The 22,928-nt window shown below is 41.0% G+C and overlaps 1 long non-coding RNA gene across 1 annotated transcript; it reads left to right on the top strand.

The window, feature by feature from the left end:
- Positions 1–1,940: 1,940 nt before the first annotated feature.
- Positions 1,941–21,426, top strand: LOC132641192 (uncharacterized). Its single transcript, XR_009582745.1, has 5 exons — positions 1,941–2,213; positions 13,239–13,310; positions 13,854–19,598; positions 20,073–20,149; positions 21,147–21,426. It is a non-coding gene; the product is annotated as an uncharacterized LOC132641192 (long non-coding RNA).
- The last annotated feature ends 1,502 nt before the right edge of the window (positions 21,427–22,928 follow it).

Here is a 22,928-nt window from a genome sequence, read left to right as displayed (position 1 = left end):
GCTTATCCTCGTTAGGGGTATACCCTAGACCGAAGTGGTAATTTTATTTTGGGATTGGAACAGGCTCTGTTATCCTTTCGAGGTCCCTTTCTAGACGCTTTCCTGTTTCAAAACCATTTCTCAGCATAGTGGAGACAATCATTCTGTAGACTACCGGCATGGGTTTATCGACCTCTTCCTCCGCATGAGTGGCCCTAATGTATTCCACTGCATGAAAGTTTGGTAAACGAGGGCTCCCTTCGATCATAGGAACGGTGTTGTAAGGGTACTTTTGAATATCCTTCTCGGCTGCCACTACAATTTCCCGTCCCTGCCATTTATATTTTTTGGTCTGGTGCAAAGTTGATGGGATTGCGCCAGCAGAGTGTATCCAGGGTCTTCCTAAGAGCATATTGTAGTTGGCGGTAATTTCCATGACCTTGAATTCTGCTATGAAGGATGCAGGTCCGACCTGGATCTATAGGTCTATCTCTCCGAGGGAATCACTGAGAGATCCATCAAATCCCCTGACGTTTGTCCCACTTTGGTGAATCTTGCTTACGTCGCAACCAAGTTGGGTCAATGTGGTGACAGGACAAATAATGAGGCCTAATCCATTGTCCATGAGCACCCTCCTTGTTGCTTTACCATGGCATTCCACAGTGATGGTAAGGGCTCTGTTGTGGGAAGTTCCTTCTGCTGGCAAATCATCTTTTGAGAAACAGATCTTGTGTTCTCCGATGATGTGGGCTACTAGTCCAGCCAAGTTTTCGTTGCTTGTACCAGCTGGTAAGTGTGCATCATCTAGCACTCTCATAAGGGCTTGCCTGTGTGATTGAGCTCGCTAGTAATGACAACACTGATATTTATGCTGGTGTTTTCTTCAAATGGTTAACGATGGAATAATATTTTGGCTGCATATGCCGCCAGAAATCCTCAGCTTCTCCTCCAGTTATTGCCCTCTTTTGGGTGTTTTCTTTCCTTGTGGCATTCTGAGCCAACTCTTCGGAAGTGTAACACCTCCCTGAGCGAGTCATGCCTTGAGCCATGGCTGCTTGCACAATGACTAGCTTTTTGGGTGTGGGATCAATTTGTTGTGCCGCTTGTGCTACCACATGTGCTGGAATCAAGGTTCTAAACCTTGGTGTTTCTTTTGCGTCTCCCGAAATTTTTTCAAATACTTTATTTCCCTTTTAAATCTTCGAGGCTTGAGTAATTTAATTAATTAGCTATTTAACCCTTTAAACTTCTAATTTTACATAATTTGCATGATTTGCCAAAAAATAGACATAACTACCCATAAATGCTTTTAATTAGGCTAATTAATTAATTAAGTGATAATTATTACAAAATTGATCCTTTTGTATAAGATATATATATATATATATATATATATATATATATATATATATATATATATATATATATATATATATATATATATATATAAATTAATCAGGTCATGATTTAAAGAAATTAGAGTTAGTTTTTGCAAAATTAGCCTACTAATGGTTTTACTTGAAATAACCAGTTTAATTTAATTTCTAAACTTGCTAATTAGGCAAGTATGACCATAATTGAAATGACCAGTTGAATTAACATCAATTAAGGCCAAAATTGGCCATAATTGAAATGATCAACTGGGTTAGGATTCATTATGGGTCATGTTGGCAATTGTGGGCCCATTGATATAATTTGGCCCATTTTTACACTAGTTTTTGAAAATAAAATGAATACGTCCTAAATTTATCTAATTAATATATTACTAATTTTAATCCTTTAATTATATATTTATATATATATATATATATATATATATAAAAGAGGCCTGTTGTATTATTTTTAAGAATCTAGACTGAGTCCAGCCCAAAGCAGGCTGAGACCTGGCCCAGACCGTTCAAAAAACATTAAAGGGGTAATACCTCTCCCCCCTTTCATTATTTTTCCATCTTCAGAAAAGATCCCCATCCCCTTTCTTTGTCCTCTCCTCTTTTTTGATAAACCCTAGTCGCCGCCTCTCCTTCTCTCTCTCTCTCTCTCTCTCTCTCTCTCTCTCTCTCTCTCTCTCTCTCTCTCTCTCTCTCTCTCTCTCTCTCTCTCTCTCTCTCTCTCTCTCTCCATGCCAGAAATGGCAAATCTGCAGAATATAGCAGTTGCATGCAGCTTTATTGTGTCTATTTTGATAAAAGCATTTAATATGGCACTCGAATTCGTGATTTTAAATCACAAACATGGTAATGAATCAAATTTTTTACTTTATTTTACTTTGTTATGCTGAAATTTACTAGTATTGTTGTTGTACTATGCTTAAATTTTATTGGTTGAGTTGGAAAAGGTTGGATCGAACCAAATAAGGTTCAGATCTGACCATCCATATGCTTGAGAAGCCGTGTGAGGCGTAGATCTGGTCTTGAAGGTCCTTTTTCTGGGAATTACATTTGTCCCACATCGTTTACTTGGAAGTTTTAGGTGATTTTTGGGGTTCTATAAATAGAAACCCAACCCTCTTACAAAAATAGTTTTTGGAGGTCGGAAAAAAGTAGAAAAAGGGAGAAAAAGGGGTTTTTGAGAGAAAAATATGATTTTCTTTAATTTTAAAAATTTGAAAGATTTTTGAAAGTTAGAAATGATTTGGAGAAATCCAAAGAGAGGCTAAACTTTGAATGTTAAGCCTCCCTAAGTAAAATTTTAAGGCTGCACTAATTGTGAGGTCTTTTCTGAGTCATTTTTTTTTTATTATTTCTCTCTCTTTTTGAGTCTGTGTGGCTGGGTTATGAGTTTTGGAAGCACTTAAGGCTTTCAAATTCGTTTTTGATCTGGGCTGCACCTTAAAAAGGTAATGTTCTATCATGCTTATTTATTTTGGTATTGTTTAGTATTAGTCTACATGTTAATAATCTGTTAATGATGTTTAATTGCTGATTTGCTTGTGATTTAGTTGAGTTTATGCATTGATTAGGCATTAATTAAGTTGTATTAACTTCTTAGATGTGGAGGTTGCCCTCTTTATTTTCAAAACCATGTTTGATATCAATAAGTAGTCTTGTGAAGTAGATTGAGTGTGTATGCCTAAACAGTGCAATGATTGTTTAAGTATGTGGGATAGATTTCATATATTCTACTATATATGTGTGGGAGGTTCTTGCTTTTGTTGTTTTATGTTTAAATCTGTTGAGAATGTGGTTACCTAAATCATGGCATTAGTTTGATGAACTTTAAGATAACATTAATCCTGATTGAATGAAGTAGAATACCAAAAGGTGGTGATATCTATTAAGAGTGTTTGAAACAATTGTCCTTGTCTTATAAGAATGTGACTTTGGTTTTCTTTTCTCTTTCTTGAATCTATTCTTGTGTGGACCTGCATACTTATTTGATTGTCAACTAAGGGACATGAATTTGTGACTAGTATAAAGTTTAGGGAAGATCATGATTAGGTTGAGACAGAACTTAGGGGAACTAGACATGTCTATAAGAAATCTATGGTGATTGACTAAGGTATTTAGAGTTAAGTTTGGTTGTACCTGTGTGGGTCTGAGCCTTCCGAAGTCTGCTTGAATGTGTTTAAGTTAATCAAATAACTCTGCATGGTTATATGTTGTGCATTAAAGGGTAACTTTAGAGAAAATAACTTCCTAGAGTAGGTCAAGGCAGTCTAAAATGAAGTTTGAGATTTAGGATCACTAATAAGATAATGGGGGTGTCAAAGGTCCATTAGGAGTTCACGAAAGTCTATAAAATTGTTGAGCTTGTTTTAAAATAAAAAGGGAACACCATATGCCATTAGCAGGACTCAGTGTCATGTTTGATTTCATTTGAATAGAATTTAAACTCTGCATTCATATTACCTAACTTTCTCTCTGATTCATGTCTGATTTTATCAAAAGGAGTTTAAGATAGATTTAAAAGGTAATTTGAGCCTTAATGTACTTTTAACTATCTAAAAGCGTTGGTCAATTGGAGATGGAACTGTTTTGAACTTGAAACTTGATATTCAACCTGATTTTTCTTAGAACTCTTAAGTGATTTAATTGTTCCAGTTTTCTTAAGTGTCCATGGTTAAAAATATTCAGTATGGCCTCACATGGTGTGGATTTAAAACTCAAGTTGATTGGAACTGTTTTGTTTATGTGAAGAATTAGGGGTCTAGGTGAGACTTATTTGTAGAGGGTGGGTAGTGGCAAACCACCTATGTCCATGAGTTTTGGTGATTGGCATTTCGTAGGAGAATAAGGTAAAGGGGTGGGGTTGCTTTGGGAGAGTGAAAGGTGAGCCCAGGTAAGAACAGGAGGTAATGACCAGTGGGGCCTGTGATCCCTTTCTACTGAAAGTAAGGTGTGGGAAAGGGATGGGGAGGTGATGACCTCACTCTATCCTACCCTTCTTTCAGGACCCTAAGGCTTTCTCAACTCTCTAGACTTTGTTTCTCATGACTGTGTTAGAGTTGGTAATTGGTTAAAGGGGGTTGCCATGCCTTGGGGGGAAAATTCTTGTGATTGCTTATTGCCTAAAGTTAAATTAGAATAGAGGGACAATTGCTTGTTACATCTTTGTCATGTCTTGGGGATTTTTGAATTCCACGATTGTCTAACATTAAGTCTGAAACAAAGAGTAGGTGTCTGTCATGTCCTTGTCATGATTAGAAAGGTCAAATTTCCATTGGTTAAGTCCTGAAGAAGTAAGTTATTCACTTAGTGTTTGGACCTATGTTTTCCCTTTCCTTTCTTTGAGGTTTTGACTTGTTTGATATGTTTTTTTGCCTCTTGAAGAGTGTATTTTAAAGTTGGTATGTTTTTTTATGTGTGGACTGTGATCATGTGGAGACATTTGACTTAGTTTGGACTTAGAGATGAACACTTGATTAATCTTAAGTAGGTAAAGACCTTTTATTTCTTGAACTAAATTTTATAATCTAGACTAAAAGAATAAAAGCTGGGATCTGTCTAGTATTGATTGGTCCTGCATCATCTGTATTTTAAAATCCTCATGGATGTTACAACTCTACCTTTTGGGTGATTAGAAGTTGTGGAATTTCTTCCCTTGGCTTGTACTCTCTATAGTGTTTTCTGTGGCTATTTTAAACAAGTTTCAACCTCCTACCATAAGAACTGTCAACATATGAATTGATGGACCATTTATATTTGATGTGCATGGAAATTAAGGTTTGGACTTTGATTTTTTTTGCCTTGAGTATGGTAATTGAACATGTAAGAGTAAGGTTAAAGATACACCCTACCTAGATTTGTAAAAGAAGGGTAGTATATACATGGTATACACTTGGTATATACATGCCATGTATATGACAAGGATATACTGTGTGTATACATGTAAGAAAATAGGCTAGTTATGGGCAGTAATATATGTACATAAATAGAATAGGACCTGGTTATGAAATTTAATTGGTTAACTATCTTGGAATTGATGTACATATTCTATGTGTCCAATGGTATTACAGTGTCTGCCCCTTTCTTTGTCATGATCCTGAATTCATTTTAAAGTTACTTTACATTCAAAATATTTCCCTAAGCTGATACTTGTGCACATCTTTGAGACTATGATTATATACTGTGGCAACACTGGTTGTGTTTGAGGGTTTGAGGAGGTTTTAGGGGATGGGTCTAGCCACTCTCCGATATCCAGCCATGCCGGAGGTTCATGAAACCCCTTGGAACTTGTGCGGTGTTGGTGGTGACAACTTTTTCCATTGGTATATTATGGTTTGAGATTTTCTAGTGAAGTAATGATATATAGTTAAGTCCTGGGTTATGCACTTGTGATCAAGAGAGGAGATATATGTATATGTGTGTATATATTATGTATAGTTACGATCGAATTATGTCAAGACCCAACCCGATGGCCGTGACTAGTGCCTGATCTCTAGTGAACAAACACCCCTATACTCGTACCTGGAAAATACTGAGTAATAAGGGCCCATGAGTAACTCAAACTGATCTTATACTAGCTCATGAAAGGATGACATCGTGATCTCTGTACAATCCACATATATATATGTATATATGCTAAAAGAATAGTGCAGGCCAAGTAGGCCGCTATATATGCTGTACACAAAAGAATAGAAGCCGACAAGGCTACATCATATATCAAGTACATACAGCTGTCTATAGACCTCTACTGGAGTATAAAGCTATAGGGAGGATGGGATAGGGCTCCCATCATACCCATATATACAAGTCAAAATAGCATACCAAAATGAACCGCATCTCCGGATCAAGTGGAGCGCACTGACCACCGCTGGATAGAGGTCCTACTAAGCTGGACCGCCTGCCTATCTACTTGAGCCTGCTAGCATGAACGCAGCCCCCCGAGCAATAGGGGAGTCAGTACAGATAATGTACTGAGTATGTAAGGCATAGAGGTAATATAAACATAAGACTCATGAACTGAATTTGAACTCAGAAACCAACTGACTATCTGTATGCATCTATATGACTGAGTATCTGAAAGTATTTGCATAAATCTGTATACTGACAATGCCTCTGTGGGCACATAACATGCATGCCCTCAATGATAATCATGCTCATGTATAAATATATAGGTCATAGTGCTGAGAACGTTCAGCTCGATCCATTATTTCATATCCCATCGGCCTCTCTGCGGCCATCATCATAATAATCATATACATTGTTGCGGAACGTGCAGCCCGATCCATATATCATCATCATAGTGCACCAGCTGATCAGGTGGTAATGCGTATATAACACCTACCCCTTTACCCATACCCCATATACATACAATATACGCGTATATAATGCTTTCTAGTCATGGGTCAATACGCATATGTAAATGAATGAAGTGCATATGTAAAATGAAATAATAAAACTCTCAGAATAATATGATGTCACACTAACTCTGCATGACAACTGCTGCGCTAACATTACTAATACATGAAATCTTAAGACCCATGAACAGAAGGAACATAATAACAGGGGTACAGGATCATCAAAGACTGAGGTACTCCTAGTGCTTCTAAGAGTAGAGTAATATGGAAGCTCGTTTACTCGCTCATATCATAGGAACATGCCAAAAAAGAAAGAAGGGACAGCCTTAACATACCTTTTTGGCCTCCTTAACTACTTAGCGCTTATCCTTCCAAGCTTGTAAATCTACATCTTCGCCCATATAAAGCTTCATAAGGAGCCATCTGGATACTGGAATGGTAACTGTTATTATATGCAAATTCAATAAGAGGTAAATAATCATCCCAGCTACCTCGAAAGTCAATCACACAAGCTCTCAGCATGTCCTCAAGTGTCTGTATAGTACGCTCCGCTTGTCCATCTGTCTGCGGATGAAATACGGTACTAAGACTCACCTGAGTCCCTAATCCATTCTGGAAAGATTTCCAGATATTAGCTGTAAATTACGCTCCTCTATCTGAAATAATAGCTGTAGGAACACCATAAAGTCATACAATATCTCTAAGATAGAGCCTTGCATAATCCTCAGCTGAATAAGTATTTTTGACAGGTAAAAAGTGGGCTGACTTCGTAAGCCTATCAACTATGACCCATATTGAATCATACTTCCGTTGAATACGGGGAAAACCTATAATAAATTCCATATTAATTATCTCCCATTTCCATGTCGGAATCTCTATAGCATGTAACAAACCTCCAGGCTTCTAGTGCTCTATCTTAACTTGTTGACAATTCGGACACTGAGCGACAAATTCTGCTATCTCTTTTCACACCATCCCACCAATAAACTTCCTTGAGATCATGGTACATTTTTGTTGTGACAGGGTGAATAGAATAGCGAGAATAGTGGGCTTCCCTCATAACTTGCTGACGGAGGCCTGTAACCTTAGGAACGCATAATCTACCTCGATACCTGAGTACTCCATCTCCTGTGATCACGAAAGGTGTCTTTTCCTTCTGGGGAGCTGTATCCCGATAATGAACTAAAATAGGATCTTCATATTGGCGTTCCTTTATCTCGGCTACCAAAGATGACACTGCTGTGTCTTGAACCGTAACTCCTATATCCCCTGAATCTAACAGTCGAACTCTAAGGCTAGCTAATTGATGAACTCTGTGGACTATCTCCCTTTTCTCTGGTTGCACATATGATAGGCTTCCCATGGATTTATGACTAAGAGCATCAGCTACTACATTAGCCTTTCCAGGATGGTACAGAATATCAATATCATAATCTTTTAATAACTCTAGCCATCGCCTTTGACGTAAGTTCAAGTCCTTCTGCTTAAAGATATACTGGAGGCTCTTATGATCAGTATAAATATCCACATGAACACCGTATAAGTAGTGCCTCCACATTTTGAAGGCATGGATCACCGTAGCTAACTCAAGATCATGAGTTGGATAATTCTTCTCATGCTTCTTCAGCTGTCTAGAGGCATAAGCGACAAACTTACCGTGTTGCATTAATACACAACCCAATCCAACACCTGAAGCGTCACAATATATCACACAGCCATTTGTTCCTTCTGGAAGAGTCAAGACGGGAGTTGAGGTCAATTTATACTTTAATGTCTGAAAACTCCGCTCACATGCATCCGTCCACTGAAACTTAGCTAATTCTTGAGTCAACTTGGTTAGTGGGGTTGAAAGAGAGGAAAATCCCTCTACGAACCTCCTATAATATCCTGCCAGATCCAAGAAACTACGTATCTTCGTTGGTGTCATGGGTCTTGGCCAATTCTTCACAGCTTTAATCTTTTGACTATCCACTCTAATGCCTTCATCTGAAATAACGTGACCAAGAAAAACCACAGAGTTCAACCAGAACTCACATTTGGAAAACTTCGCATATAACTCTTTATCTCGAAGAACTCTAAGCACCTCACGTAGATGAACTGCATGCTTAGTCTCTGACGATGAATAGACCAGAATATCATCTATGAACACAATCACAAACAGATCTAGGAAAGGTCTAAATACACGGTTCATCAAGTCCATAAATACAACTGGGGCATTAATTAATCTGAATGACATGACACGGAACTCATAGTTCCCATATCTAGTCCTGAATGCTGTCTTCGGAATGTCTTCCTCCTTCACTCTAACCTGATGATATCCCGATCTCAAGTCTATCTTTGAGAAAATTTGGCACGCTGCAGCTGGTCAAATAAGTCATCAATCCTCGGAAGTGGATACTTATTCTTTATAGTCCCTTTATTCAATTGCCTATAATCAATGTACATTCGCAATGAGCCATCCTTCTTTCTTACAAATAATACTGGTGCTCCCTACGGCAATGTACTGGGCCTAATAAAGCCCTTCTCAAGTAAATCCTTCAATTCCTTCAACTCGGCAGGTGCTATTCTATAAGGAGGAATAGATATTGGCTGAGTATCTGGTAATAGATCAATAGTAAAATCAATCTCCCGCTCAGGCGGAATGCCTGGAAGCTCATCCGGAAACACCTCTGGGAACTCATTAACCACTGGAACAGACTGAAGGGTCGATGACTCTACGTGTACATCCTGTACCCGAACCAGGCGATAGATATACCCTTTCCTAGTCATCTTGCTTGCTTTAAAGTAGGAAATAAACCTCCTCTCGGAGAAGCAGCATCACCTTTCCACTTTAAAACCGATTCACCTGAAAACTGGAACCGGACAACCTTCGTTCTACAATCGACATTAGCATAGCAAGAGGCTAACCAATCCATACCCATGATGACATCAAAATCGATCATATCTAATTCAATCAAATCCGCTATGGTATGACGATTACCTCGATACTCTCGCCTAGCTATGACTGGGTCACCAACTGGCGTAGACATCTCAAAAGGTTTAATTGACTCGGGCTCTACCCCAAATTTACCAGCAACAAATGGAGTAATATATGACAAAGTAGATCTGGGGTTAATCAGTGCGTATACATCATAGGAAGAGACTGATAGTATACCTGTGATAACATCAGGAGATGACTCATAATCCTGTCTACCGGCTAGTGCATAGGCACGGTGCTGCAGCCCACTCGAGCTAGATGCTCTGCTCCTCCCTTTACCTCGTCCTGTTGGGGTCTGTAAACCTTGCCCTGGAGGGCGTACAGATGAAGAAGAACCAGCTATAGACCCCGTAGGCTGAATAATACCTACACCACCTCCTAATAGACAATTTTTCATCATATGACCTGGTCGGCCACAAGAATAACAAGCATTTGATACCAGACGACACTGACCTGCGTGCTGCCTACCACACTGGGCACACTATGGCAAAGGTGGCCTCATCTATCCCGAATCCTGTTGATGCTGAGAACCGGAAGCCCTAGAACTCTGATCTGCTCCGGAATAAGAAGGCCAATCAAATCTTGAACCTGAAAACCGCGAAGGTGCACTCCCTGCTGATTGGAATGGATTTCGAAAATACTGCTGTCTCGGTCCTCTATTGAACTCACTAACCATATCTAAAGATCAATCCCTCTTACCATGACCCCGGTCGTGCTCACGCTCTGTTCTCCGCTGGCGCGTACGATCTTCCAGATTCTGTGCGTAAGCCTGTATACAGGCTTCCATATTACTCTACTCTTAGAAGCACTACGAGTACCTCAGTCTTTGATTACCCTTAGTGTTCTTTGGGATGTAATATAAACAGGGGAGATGCTACCAGAATTTCGGTAGATTTTAAGGGGATTTAATTTGAAGGCTTAAGATAAGTATATGACGATAAGCCTAACAATAGTATGAATTCATATGTGGCGCCCTAGTTGGCCTGCCCTGTTCTTTTAGCTTATATATATATATATATATATAGATATATGTATATGGATTGTACAGAGCTCACAATGTCATCCTTTCATGAGCCAACATAAGATCAGTTTGAGTTACTCATGGGCCTTTGTTATTCAGTATTTTCTAGGTACGAGTATAGAGGTGTTTGGTCACTAGATATCAGGCACTCGTCACAGCCATCAGGTTGGGTCATGACAAATTAGGTCCATCAAACATAGTGTAACGACCCGTATGGTCGTTACATTCCTTTCAATATTTTTGCCCTTTCTCGAGCATTGATTAGCTCACTTTTGACTCGAGGGGATCGTTGATATGCTTCTCGAGACGTCTAGATCTGATTCAGGCAACTTTTGTGAAATATGGGCTTAAAGTGAAAAATAGTTGACCCAAGGTTGACTTTTGGGTAAATGGACCAGTTTTTAAAATCCATCGATTTTTAGAGGTTCGAATGGTCGTTTATGACTTGTGTGTATATCTAGTTCGGTTCCCAATGCACTCGGATGCATTTTGGGACTTGGGCTAGGAAAATGGAAATGAGGTATCGGGGGTTGACTCGGTTAATGAGACCTCCATTGGGAATTCCGAGGCCACGAGCGCGTTCGTAGCGTATTTTTGTATGGGTTTGCGTATGTGGTTTGTGAGCAGATGGCCTCGGGAATGGATCGGAATTTTGATTGACACTTAGAAAAATTTGGGGATTTCTGGTGCCTGGTGTCCGCATTGGCGGCACCAGTGCCGTCCCAGCGGCCAAGGGAAATTGGCCCAGACCGCCATGGAGGTCTTTTGGTCACTGTAGCGGCACCGCTGTTGCGGCCCTATTACCGTCATGGCGGTAACGGGCCTGTTATTTCATTAAGTGTGTTTTAAATAAGCCAAGGTCTATCATTTACCACCATTTTGAAATTAGAGCTTTGGGGACTGTTCTTGGAGATATTTGGAGAAAACTCTTAGAGGTAAATCTTGCTAATCCCTTTTCTATTTCATTAATCCTAATCATCGTAGATTTCCCCTCTCTTAACAAACCCTTAGTAATGGAAGATAAAAATAGGTTTTGAAGAACTTTTTCTCTTGGCTTATGAATAATGAAATTGATGGGGTTTATGCTAAATTTTGATGAATCTAATTTTATTAATCACATATCTTCCGTTATTAGAGTTGAATTCTTGAATCAAAGAGTTAGGGTTTATACCAAATTTTTGGGATTTTGCTTGAAATCAGAAATTAGATCTATCCTTGATTTAATTGAGCAATTAGTGGTTGGGTTATGATCACCTAGTGCTTAATTTGATATTTTGCTTCTGAATTTCTCGTTTTGCCCTTGTGGGCCCCATTTCCCTAATTTCTAGGGTTGGATTTGACCTAAATTAAATAGTAGCAATATTAGTATCATTCTTCATGATTTCTAATCTAGATTTTGACTATGCTTAGACTACTTTGGTTCTGTGGCTCAGCGAAAAGGCAAGGCAAATGAGTGAGTTGTTGGTGTTTGCGGTTCGACCATCCAGGTAGGTTATGGCTTACCCTTGGTGAGACTTCGCATAGCGAAGCATATATTTAGATTATATCATCGGAGAAAGCATATGAACATTCGGGTATGAAGTTAGGATGGATATTGCCTTAGGTTGGGCCCTGTAGTGTGTTTGGGACTAGCCATCCCGTTGTGTTGTGATTGATTGTTCTGTTGTGTTGGCTTGATGTCGCGTGTTGTTAGTAATTATTGACATATGTTGTTCTAGTTTGATCATGATATTGATGGCGTACCCATTGTTGGTACTTGTGATTCAGATATATTGTTGCCGTACCAACTATTAGAACTTTTGATTCGGATATATTGTTGGCGTACCCATTATTGGTACTTGTGATATTGAGCATGACTATTGATGATGATACATGCATTGCATGCACTCTCATTCTTCATGATATGCTGTTGAGATACTGATGATACTTGATGAAATACTTTGATGAGTTGGACTCGATTTTACTTGTGTGACGCGAGAGTCCGATATCCGATGTTCGTTTCGAAATCGTGGATTGAGTGAGTGCCTGGACTCCGCGGGTTCCCTAAGGTGGTGCCGATGAGAAGCTCCCGTGGCCAAAGATCCGGGATCCCATCTGTCTGTTGGGCAAAGATCCGGGATGGTTGGCACTTAGACTTCGCGAGTCACCTTAGGTTGTGCAACCGAGATGTCGATAATTCCGTCCGGAGTACATGTGTACAGATCATTTGCATGGCATTGCACTGCATCTATACATTATTGCATTGCTTTGCATCTCGGTTGTTTTGGAGATGATTTGATGTTGTACTTGTGATGTTGGATTCGAACTTGATATATTGAGATTTGGCACAGTTGGGATTAGATGCTCTACTTAGGCGTTGACGCATACTTGGCTTCTATTATGTTGATTTATACTTGTCGGTTTAATTTCCTATCTTGCTTTATTATCTCAATTGTGTTAGCTATGCTTGGTCGGCCAATGATGCCTACCAGTACCGTTGTTTTGTACTGACCTGCATTTGCTGCATTTCTTTATGAATGCAGAGTATCAGGTTGGGTCTACTTCCATCCCCCGTGGCTGACCGTCATCTTCAGCATTAGCGCCGAGTCTTCTAGGTGAGCACGACCCTTCGCTACCTTGAATACTTCTCTGTCTTATTTATGCCCTATTGCTATTCAGAGACATAGACATTTTATGTATTTATTACTCCAAGCTTGTATTATTTCCTTTTAGATGCTCTTGTGAGACTTAGATTAGACCTTGGGGGTATTATTTTGGTTCCGCACTATCTTTACTATATATGTATCTATCATGAGACGTACGTATCTATTCTTTTCCGTTTGATTGATTATGTTTTTGTGACTTTATTTATTGTTGGATTGAGGGTTCGCTTACCGAGGTAGAAAGGTAAGTGCCCGCACGACTTAGGCAAATTAGGTCGTGACAAGTTGGTATCCGAGCCCTAGGTTACCCGATCTATAATACACGAGCGTGTCTCGTAGAGTCTCGTGGATCAGTACGATGAGCTCCGTACTTATCTGTGAGAGGCTATAGGACATTTCGGAAATCTTACCTTCTTTCATTTTTTGTGCTACTTTATTCTAATTGGTATCTGGAAAGATCAAATTCGTATCTGACTCTTGTCTCTTCTCTCACAGATGGTGAGGACTCGCGCTACTACAACCCGCGGTCAGGTGCCAGATCCCGCAACTATGGCTGACACCAGAGGGCGAGCGACAGCCAGAGGGCGCAGCAGAGTGAGAAGCCGCGGAGCTGCCTCTGCTAGAGGCAGGGCTTCTGTGGTAGGGCAGCGGCGAGAGAGGTCTCCGTCTCCCGAGCTCGAGTATCAGCCGGATCGAGGCCAGGCCGCAGATGCTGGTGTGGCCCCAGCACGGACACAGCCTGAGGTTACTTCTGATCAGGCCATTCATGACACTATGGCTAGAGTCTTACTACATCTTGATGCCCAGCAAGCGGCAGCTGGTGTTACTACCCCGACGGGGGTTCACAGACCAGAGTTGGGGCACAGACCCCTTAGTAGGGACCTATGCGGGTAGCACATCCCGCCGCAGCTATGGCACCTCGTATTGATGCGATACCTACTCCTAGTGATGATATTAGGCCCATGGAGGGCGCTATTATGATTGCATCTGATCAGGACCTTGTTGGGAGATTAGGGAAGTTAGAGTCACCGAGCTTTTATGGTACTTCGTCTGAGGATGCTTATGAGTTTATTCTTGATATGCATGAGTTGCTGCACCAGATAGGGATCGTGGAGACCCACGGGGTTGATTATGTGTCCTACCAGTTTCGCAGCGACGCGAAGATATGGTGGAGGTATTTCGTGGCTTGCAGACCTGAGGGTTCCCCTCCCTTGACTTGGATTCAGTTTTACCGTGCCTTCTTTGAGAATTAAGTGCCCAGTCTTTGCGAGAGGCGCGTAGGGAGGAGTTTTTACATCTTGAGCAGAGAGACATGTCTTTGGAGTCCTATGTGACCCGCTTTCTATATCTGGCTCGCTATTTTACTCCTTTAATCCCTACTGAGGCCGATAGGATCATGCAATTTGTTGGGGGACTAGTGGGCTCTCTACATAATTCTTGTCCTCAGATGGAGTCTATGGGGGCTTCCTTCCAGTCCATTATCGAGCATGCTTCTATGGTTGAGAGCGCTAAGGCCCGTGCTTTTGGTGGTAGTGACAAGAGGCCACGTCAGACTGAGAGTTATGGTGGTTCTAGTTCGAGGGACGCCGGTCAGTTTTCGAGGCCGGATCAGCCATATTCCAGCCGTCCCATGCATTTAGCGTTACAGGCTTCTCCCAGCGAGCCACCTAGGCAGAGATCTCCTGAGAGTTCGTTCTCCAGACCAGTGGATGGGGCTGCTTCATCCGGGTCTTCAGCTTCTGTGTATCAGCATTCATCTCCTATTACCTGTTTATCTTGTGGAGAGGTTGGGCATGTTTCCAGGATATGTCCCCGACCCAGGCAGGATTATCAGCCATCTAGGACTCCGATATCATCTGGTGGTCGAGGTGGGGCTTCTCAGAAGGGCGACGCTTAGTCAGGCCGCAGTGCTTCTCATAGTTCTAGAGGTGGTTCCCAGCCAGCTAGAGGTGGTTCTGAGAGCACGAGAGGGGGATCTCAGGGCGGGCGTGTTGGAGCCTATTGTTACTCATTTCTTGGTAGGCCCGAGGCAGAGGCCTCAGATGCTATGATTTGAGCTACCATTTCTTTTCGTTATAGAGCAGCATCTGTGTTATTTGATCTTGGATCCACCTATTCGTATGTATCTACATTTCATGCCGTTGGTTGAGATTTGCCTTATGATAGCATAGGTATACCTGTTCATGTGTCTACTCCGATCGGAGATTCTGTGATTGTTGATCGAGTCTACTGGTCTTGTTTGGTTACTTTTATGGGGTATTACACTTGGGTAGATTTGATGATTCTCGATATGGTTGACTTTGATATTATATTGGCGATGTCCTGGCTTTCTCCTTATCACACGATCTTGGACTGTCATGCCAAGACAATCACCTTAGCCATGCCGGGCATTCCTAGGCTTGAATGGAGGGGTACTCCTAGTCCCGCTCTGAAGAAGATCATTTCCTTCCTTCACGCGAAGAAGTTGGTAAGTAAAGGGTGTCTAGCTTATTTGGCTCATGTTAGTGATATGACAGTTGCATCTCCACCCCTTGAGTCTATTCCTATTGTGAGCGAGTTCGCGGAGGTATTACAGTCGGATCTACTGGGTATGCCACCTGATTGCGACATTAATTTCTGTATTGACTTGGATCCGGACACTCGTCCTATTTCTATTCCACCATGTCGGATGGCACCAACTGAGTTGAGAGAGCTTAAGGAACAGTTACAGGATTTGTTGAGCAAGGGGTTCATTAGACCGAGCGTCTCCTCTTGGGGTGCTCCTGTGTTATTCGTGTAGAAGAAAGATGGGACTATGAGGATGTTCACAGATTATCTCCAGCTAAACAAGGTCACTATTCAGAACAAGTGTCCTATGCCTCGTATTGATGATCTGTTCGACTAGCTCCAGGGTGCTTCGGTGTTTTTGAATATTGATTTGCGTTCTGGCTATCACCAATTGAAGATCAGGGCGGAGGATATGCCGAAGACAGCATTTCGGATGAGATATGACCACTATGAGTTTTTAGTGATGTGATTTGGGCTTACCAATGCCCCGGCTGCATTTATGACTTTGATGAATGGCATCTTTAGGCCATTCCTTGATTCCTTCGTGATTTTGTTTATTGATGACGTCTTGGGGTATTCCAAGAGTAGGGAGGAGCACGAGAGCCATCTTCGTTCTATTCTTGGGTTGTTGAAGAAACATAGCCTGTTTGCTAAGTTTTCTAAGTGTGAGTTCTGGTTGGAGTCTAGCATTCTTGGGCCATGTTATGACTAAGGTTGGGATTATGGTTGACCCATAGAAGATTAAGGCTGTGAGGGGTTAGGCGAGGCCCACTACTGTTACTGAGATTCGTAGTTTTGTGGGTTTGGCCAGCTATTACCGTCGCTTTGTGAAGGGCTTTGCTGCTATTGCTTCATCTTTGACCAGATTGACTCAGAAGGATGTTCCCTTCTAGTGGACAGATGATTGTGGGGAGAGCTTTCAAAAGCTCAAGCTACTTTTGACTACAGCCCCGATCTTAGCATTACCCGTTGAGGGTATGGACTTCGCGGTCTATTGTGATGCCTCCTATATGGACTTGGGTGTTGTGTTGATGCAGGTGGGTAGAGTGATAGCTTACACTTCCCATCAATTGAAAGTTCATGAGAAGAATTACCCTACCCATGAATTGGAGTTGTTGGTCGTGGTCACTTTGAAGATTTGGAGGCGTTATTTGTACGGTGTTCATTGTGAGGTTTTCACCGATCACTATAGTCTTCAGCATGTGTTTACCCAGAGAGATCTTTATTCCAGGCAGCGCCGATGGATGGAGCTCTTGAAGGTCTATGACATCTCTATTCTATATCATCTCGGGATAGCCAATGTTGTGGCTGATGCCTTGAGTCGCAAGACAGTGAGTATGTGGAGTTTAGCTCGATTGATTGTTTCCGCGAGTCCGTTGGCCATGGAGGTTCAGACTCTGGCCAACAATTTCGTTCGCCTTGATATTTCTGCCCCTAGCAGGATTTTGGCTTGTATAGAGGCGAGGTCGTCTTTATTAGATCGGATCAGGACTCATCAGTTTGAGGATGCTCAGTTGAGCAAGATTCGAGATAGAGTTTTGAGGGGTAAGGACAAGCAGGCCGTGATTGATTCTGAGGGCATTTTGATAATTAGAGGACGCGTGTGCATTTCTTGTGTTGGTGATTTGATTTAGCTGATCTTATCTGAGGCTCGTAGCTCTCGCTATTCCATTCCTTCGGGGATGACTAAGATGTACCGTGGTTTGAGACAACACTATTGGTGGCGTCGGATGAAGAGAGACATAGTTGATTTTGTGGCTAAGTGTGGGAATTGTCAGCAGGTAAAGTATGAGCACCAACGACCCGGTGGGGTGCCTCAGGGGATGCCCATTCCCGAGTGGAAGTGGGAGAGGATTACCAGGGATTTTTTCACGAGTCTTTCGAAGCCCCTTGGAAAGTTTGACTCTATTTGAGTGATAGTTGATCGATTGACTAAGTCCGCTCACTTTGTTCCAGTTCAGGTTTCCTATACCGCGGAGAAGTTAGCCAAGATGTACATTCGGATATCGTGAGGTTGCATGGGGTTCCTATTTTTGTTGTATCTTATCGGGGTACTATCTTCACTTTCCATTTTTGGAGGGCTTTTCATGACGAGTTGGGTACCTGATTGGATCTTAGTACAACCTTTCATCCCCAGACCGATGGCCAGTCCGAGCGGACCATTCAGGTGCTCGAGGACATGTTGAGAGTGTGTGTTATTGTTTTTAGTGGTCATTGGGATTAGCACTTAACATTGGTAGAGTTTTCATACAATAACAATTATTATTCGAGTATTGGCATGACACCTTTTGAGGCTTTATATGGTAGGAGATGTAGATCTCCGATTGGTTGGTTTGATGGATTCAAGGCTCTGCCTTGGAGTACAGATTTTTTGAGAGTGTCCTTTGATAGAGTGAGAGCTATTTAGGCCAAGCTTTTAGTAGCTTAGAGTTAGCAAAAGATGTATGCGGACCGAAAGGTCCGGGATTTGGAGTTTGCTATTAGTGACCAGGTTCTATTGAAGGTTTCATCCATGAAGGGTGTTCTGAGGTTCGGTAAGAGGGGCAAGTTGAGCCCCAGGTATATTGGTCCATTTGAGATTGTTAACCGTATGGGTGATATAGCTTATGAGTTGGCATTGCCGCCAGGCTTGGCGGGAGTTCATCCGGTTTTTCTTGTTTTGATGCAGAAGAAGTACCATTCCGACGATACCTACATTATTCGTTGGGATTCTATATTGCTTGATGAATTTGACTTACGAGAAGAAGCTTATTGCGTTCTTGGATAGGCAGGTTCGAAAGTTGAGGTCGAAAGAGATTGCTTCTGTGAAGGTATAATGGAAGCACTTCCCTGTTGAGAAGGCTACATGGGAGACCGAGTCCGACAGGCATAGCCAATATCCTCAGTTGTTTACTGTTTCAGGTATTTCTCGCTTCTTTCTTTTCTTCGCTCGAGGATGAGCGACGGTTCAATTGGTATCTGATGTAACGACCCGTCTGGTCGTTATAGTCCTTTCGGTTTTTTTGCCCTTTTTCGACCATTGATTAGCTCACTTTTGACCTGAGGGGACTGCTGATACGCTTCCCGAGGTGTCTAGATCGGATTCGGGCAACCTTTTGTAAAATATGGGCTTAAAGTGAAAAAAAGTTGACCCAAAGTTGACTTTTGGGTAAACGGACCATTTTCGAAAATTCGTCGATTCCGAGAGGTTCGGATGGTCGTTTATGACTTGTGTGTATATCTGGTTTGGTTCCTAATGCCCTCGGATGCATTTTGGGACTTGGGTTGGGAAAATAGATATGAGGTATGGGGGGTTGACTCTGTCAATGAGACCTCCATTGGGAATTCTGAGGTCACGAGCGTGTTCGCAGCGTATTTTTGTATGGGTCTGCGTATGTGGTTTGTGTGCAGATGGCCTCGGGAATGGCCCGGGATTTCGATTGACACTTAGAAAAATTGGGGGATTTCTGGTGCCTGGTGTCCGCATTGGCGGCACCAGTGCCGTCCCAGCGGCACCGCTGTTACGACTGGTTGGCCCAAACCACCATGGTGGTCTGTTGGGCACTGTAGCGGCCCCGTTACCATCGTGTCGGTAACGGGCCTGTTATTTCATTAAGTGTGTTTTAAGTAAGCCCTTAGTCTATCATTTACCACCATTTCGAAATTAGAGCTTTGGGGACTGTTCTTGGAGATATTTGGAGAAAACTCTTGGAGGTAAAACTTGCTAATCCCTTTTCTATTTCATTAATCCTAATCATCGTAGATTCCCCCTCTCTTAACAATCCCTTAGTAATGAAAGATGAAAGTGGGTTTTGATGAATTTTTTCTCTAGGCTTATTAATGATGAAATTGATGGGGTAATGCTAGATTTTGATGAATCCAAGTTTATTAATCAAATATCTTCCATTATTAGAGTTGAATTCTTGAATCAAAGAGTTAGGGTTTATACCCAATTTTGGGGGTTTTGCTTGAAATCAGAAATTAGACCTATCCCTGAGTTAATTCAGCAATTAGTGGTTGGGTTATGATCACCTAGTATTTAATTTGATATTTTGCTTCCGAATTTTCCGTTTGGCCTTTGTGGGCCCCGCTTCCCCAATTTTTAGGGTTGGATTTGACCTAAATTTAATAGTAGCAATATTAGTATCATTCTTCACGATTTCTAATCTAGCTTTCTACTATGTTTAGACTACTTTGGTTCTGAGGCTCAGCGGAAAGGCAAGGCAAAGGAGTGAGTTGTTGGTGTTTGCGGTTCGGCCATCCAGGTAGGTTATGGCTTACCCTTAGTGAGACTTCGCATAGCGAAACATATATTTAGATTATATCGTCGGAGAAAGCATGTGAACATTCAGGTATGAAGTTGGGATGGATATTGCCTTAGGTTGGGCCCTGTCGTGTGTTTGGGACTAGCCATCCCGTTGTGTTGTGATTGATTATTCTTTTGTGTTGGCTTGATGTCACGTGTTGTTAGTAGTTATTGACATCGATTGTTCTAGTTTTATCATGATATTGATGGCGTACCCATTGTTGGTACTTGTGATTCGGATATATTATTAGCGTACCCTCTGTTAGAACTTGTGATTCGAATATATTGTCGGCGTACCCATTATTGGTACTTGTGATATTGAGCATGACTATTGATGATGATACATGCATTGCACGCACTCGCATTCTTCATGATATATTGATGATACTTGATGAAATACTTTGATGAGTTGGACTCGGTTTTACTTATGTGACATGAGAGTCCGATATTCGATGTTCGTCTCAAAATCGTGGATTGAGTGAGTGCATGGACCCTGCGAGTTCCCTAAGGTGGTGCCGGTGAGAACCCCCCGTGGGCAAAGATCTGGGATCCCTTCTGTCTGTTGGCAAAGATCTGGGATGGGTGGCACTTAGACTTCGCGAGTCACCTTGGGTTGTGCTACTGAGATGTCGATATTTCCGTCCGGAGTACATGTGTACACATCATTTGCATGGCATTGCATTGCGTCCCAGTTGTTTTGGAGATGATTTGATGTTGTACTTGTGATGTTGGATTCAGACTTGATATATTTAAATTTGGTACACTTGGGATTAGATGCTCTACTTAGGCGTTGACGCATACTTGGCTTCTATTTTGTTGATTTATACTTGTTGGTTTAATTGCTTATCTTGCTTTATTATCTGAATTGTGTTAGCTATGCTTGGTTGGCCGATGATGCCTACCAGTACCATTGTTTTGTACTGACCTGCACTTGCTGCATTCTTTTATGAATGCAGAGAATCAGGTTGGGTCTACTTCCATCCCCCGTGGCTGACTGTCGTCTTCAGCATTAGCACCGAGTCTTCTGGGTGAGCACGACCCTTCGCTGCCTTGAAGACTTCTCTGTCTTATTTATGCCCTATTGCTATTCAGAGACATAGACATTTTATGTATTTATTACTCCAGGCTTGTATTATTTCCTTTTAGATGCCCTTGTGAGAATTAGATTAGACCCTGGGGGTATTATTATTGTTCCACACTATCTTTACTATATATGTATCTATCGTGAGACTTACGTATCTATTCTTTTTCCGTTTGATTAATTATGTATTTGTGACTTTATTGATTGTTGGGTTGAGGGTTCGTTTATCGAGGTGGGAAGGTAAGTGCCCGCACGACTTAGGCAAATTAAGTCGTGGCACATAGATAAAAAATGGGAATATATATGTATACGTATATGTATGTATATACGAATGTATAATATAGATAGTATTAGGTCCACCAAACCTCTACTAATTTAATTCCCTTTTTCCTTTCCTCCTACTGCACGACCATTTGGGCTAGAGTCCAGCCAGCCTGGCCCAACAAGAACATTCTTTCGAATTATTAAGCCTAAAATGGTGAAGGCCCAGCCATTGGTGAGAATGGCATGATGGCCCAACTATGGGTAAAAATGGCTTTTTAAGGGGTTTGGTACACCCCTAACTCATTTAGTTTTCCTCCTTTAAATTTCAGCATGTCAATTTGTTCTCTTATTTGAAATGTTGTATTTGTGTAAACTCACATTATTATTGGAATCTTTAAATTTTGAATTAGGCATCTTAGGTGAACGGTGCATATGCCGTTTAGTTAGACCTTAGGCCCCAACGCGATTTTTAAAAAAACCCGGATTAGCGGAAACGTTTTCCAAAAAGAAATAAAAATGGCTAAGGTAATAAAAGGATCAGTCTCAAATTTTTACAAGAAAAATATGTTGTCACCGTCTCTTTTCTCAGAATTAGACTAAATTAGATTTCTTGCAAAAAAACTAAGAAAAAATGCTCCTTTCTAGTTAAGTATCAGTCTTCCTTTTTTCAAAGTTCTCTTTTTAATTTCTAGGGGAGAAATGAGTTTTTCCAGAATTATGTGAATAAAATACCTTCCAAAACGAATTCCAACCTTTTATCAGAAATCAGGCCAAAAGGGATTTTTAAACTATATGAATAAAATGCTTTAGAAAAACAAGTTTTTCCCTTTTAAAATTAAATTAGACGGAGGTATGGTTTTAGAACTGTGCAAATGACATATTTTACGAAAAATTTAGTTATGTCGTTTAAACAAAAATCAGAAAAAATGGCTTTTAGGCACAAATAGGTGTAATCCATTTTGTATTGACCTATACACGTTATTTTCCTGAAAATAAACTAATGAAAAAATTATAGAGTTTGAGGGCCAAGACCCAAGCTAAAAAGTCATGTTTTAGGCCCCATCTAATCAAATTTTTTCGGATAAATTAAAACACAAAAATATGTTTTTGGCTCAGCCCGGAGAAAAAATGGACTTTAGGCCAAAAACTAAGCAAACTTTAACCACTTTTAAGGAAGGCGAAAATTTGGGCCTAAGCCCGTGAAAAAATGTGGGTTTTGTATTATATAAGTAATTTGGACATTTTAAGACAAAATTATGGGAATTAAGATAATTATAGACCAACTCTTGCAAAATCTGTGCAAATCATTTTTTAAGAAAAATGAGCAAAGTCCTAAATAAAGGTGTTCTAAAAACGTACTAAATGGACAAACCCGGATCATGTGAGTCTAAGC

This window comes from Lycium barbarum, chromosome 5 (genome assembly GCF_019175385.1).
Source record: "Lycium barbarum isolate Lr01 chromosome 5, ASM1917538v2, whole genome shotgun sequence".
Taxonomy (NCBI): Eukaryota; Viridiplantae; Streptophyta; class Magnoliopsida; order Solanales; family Solanaceae; genus Lycium; species Lycium barbarum.
This window is presented reverse-complemented; position numbering and strand designations above follow the sequence as displayed.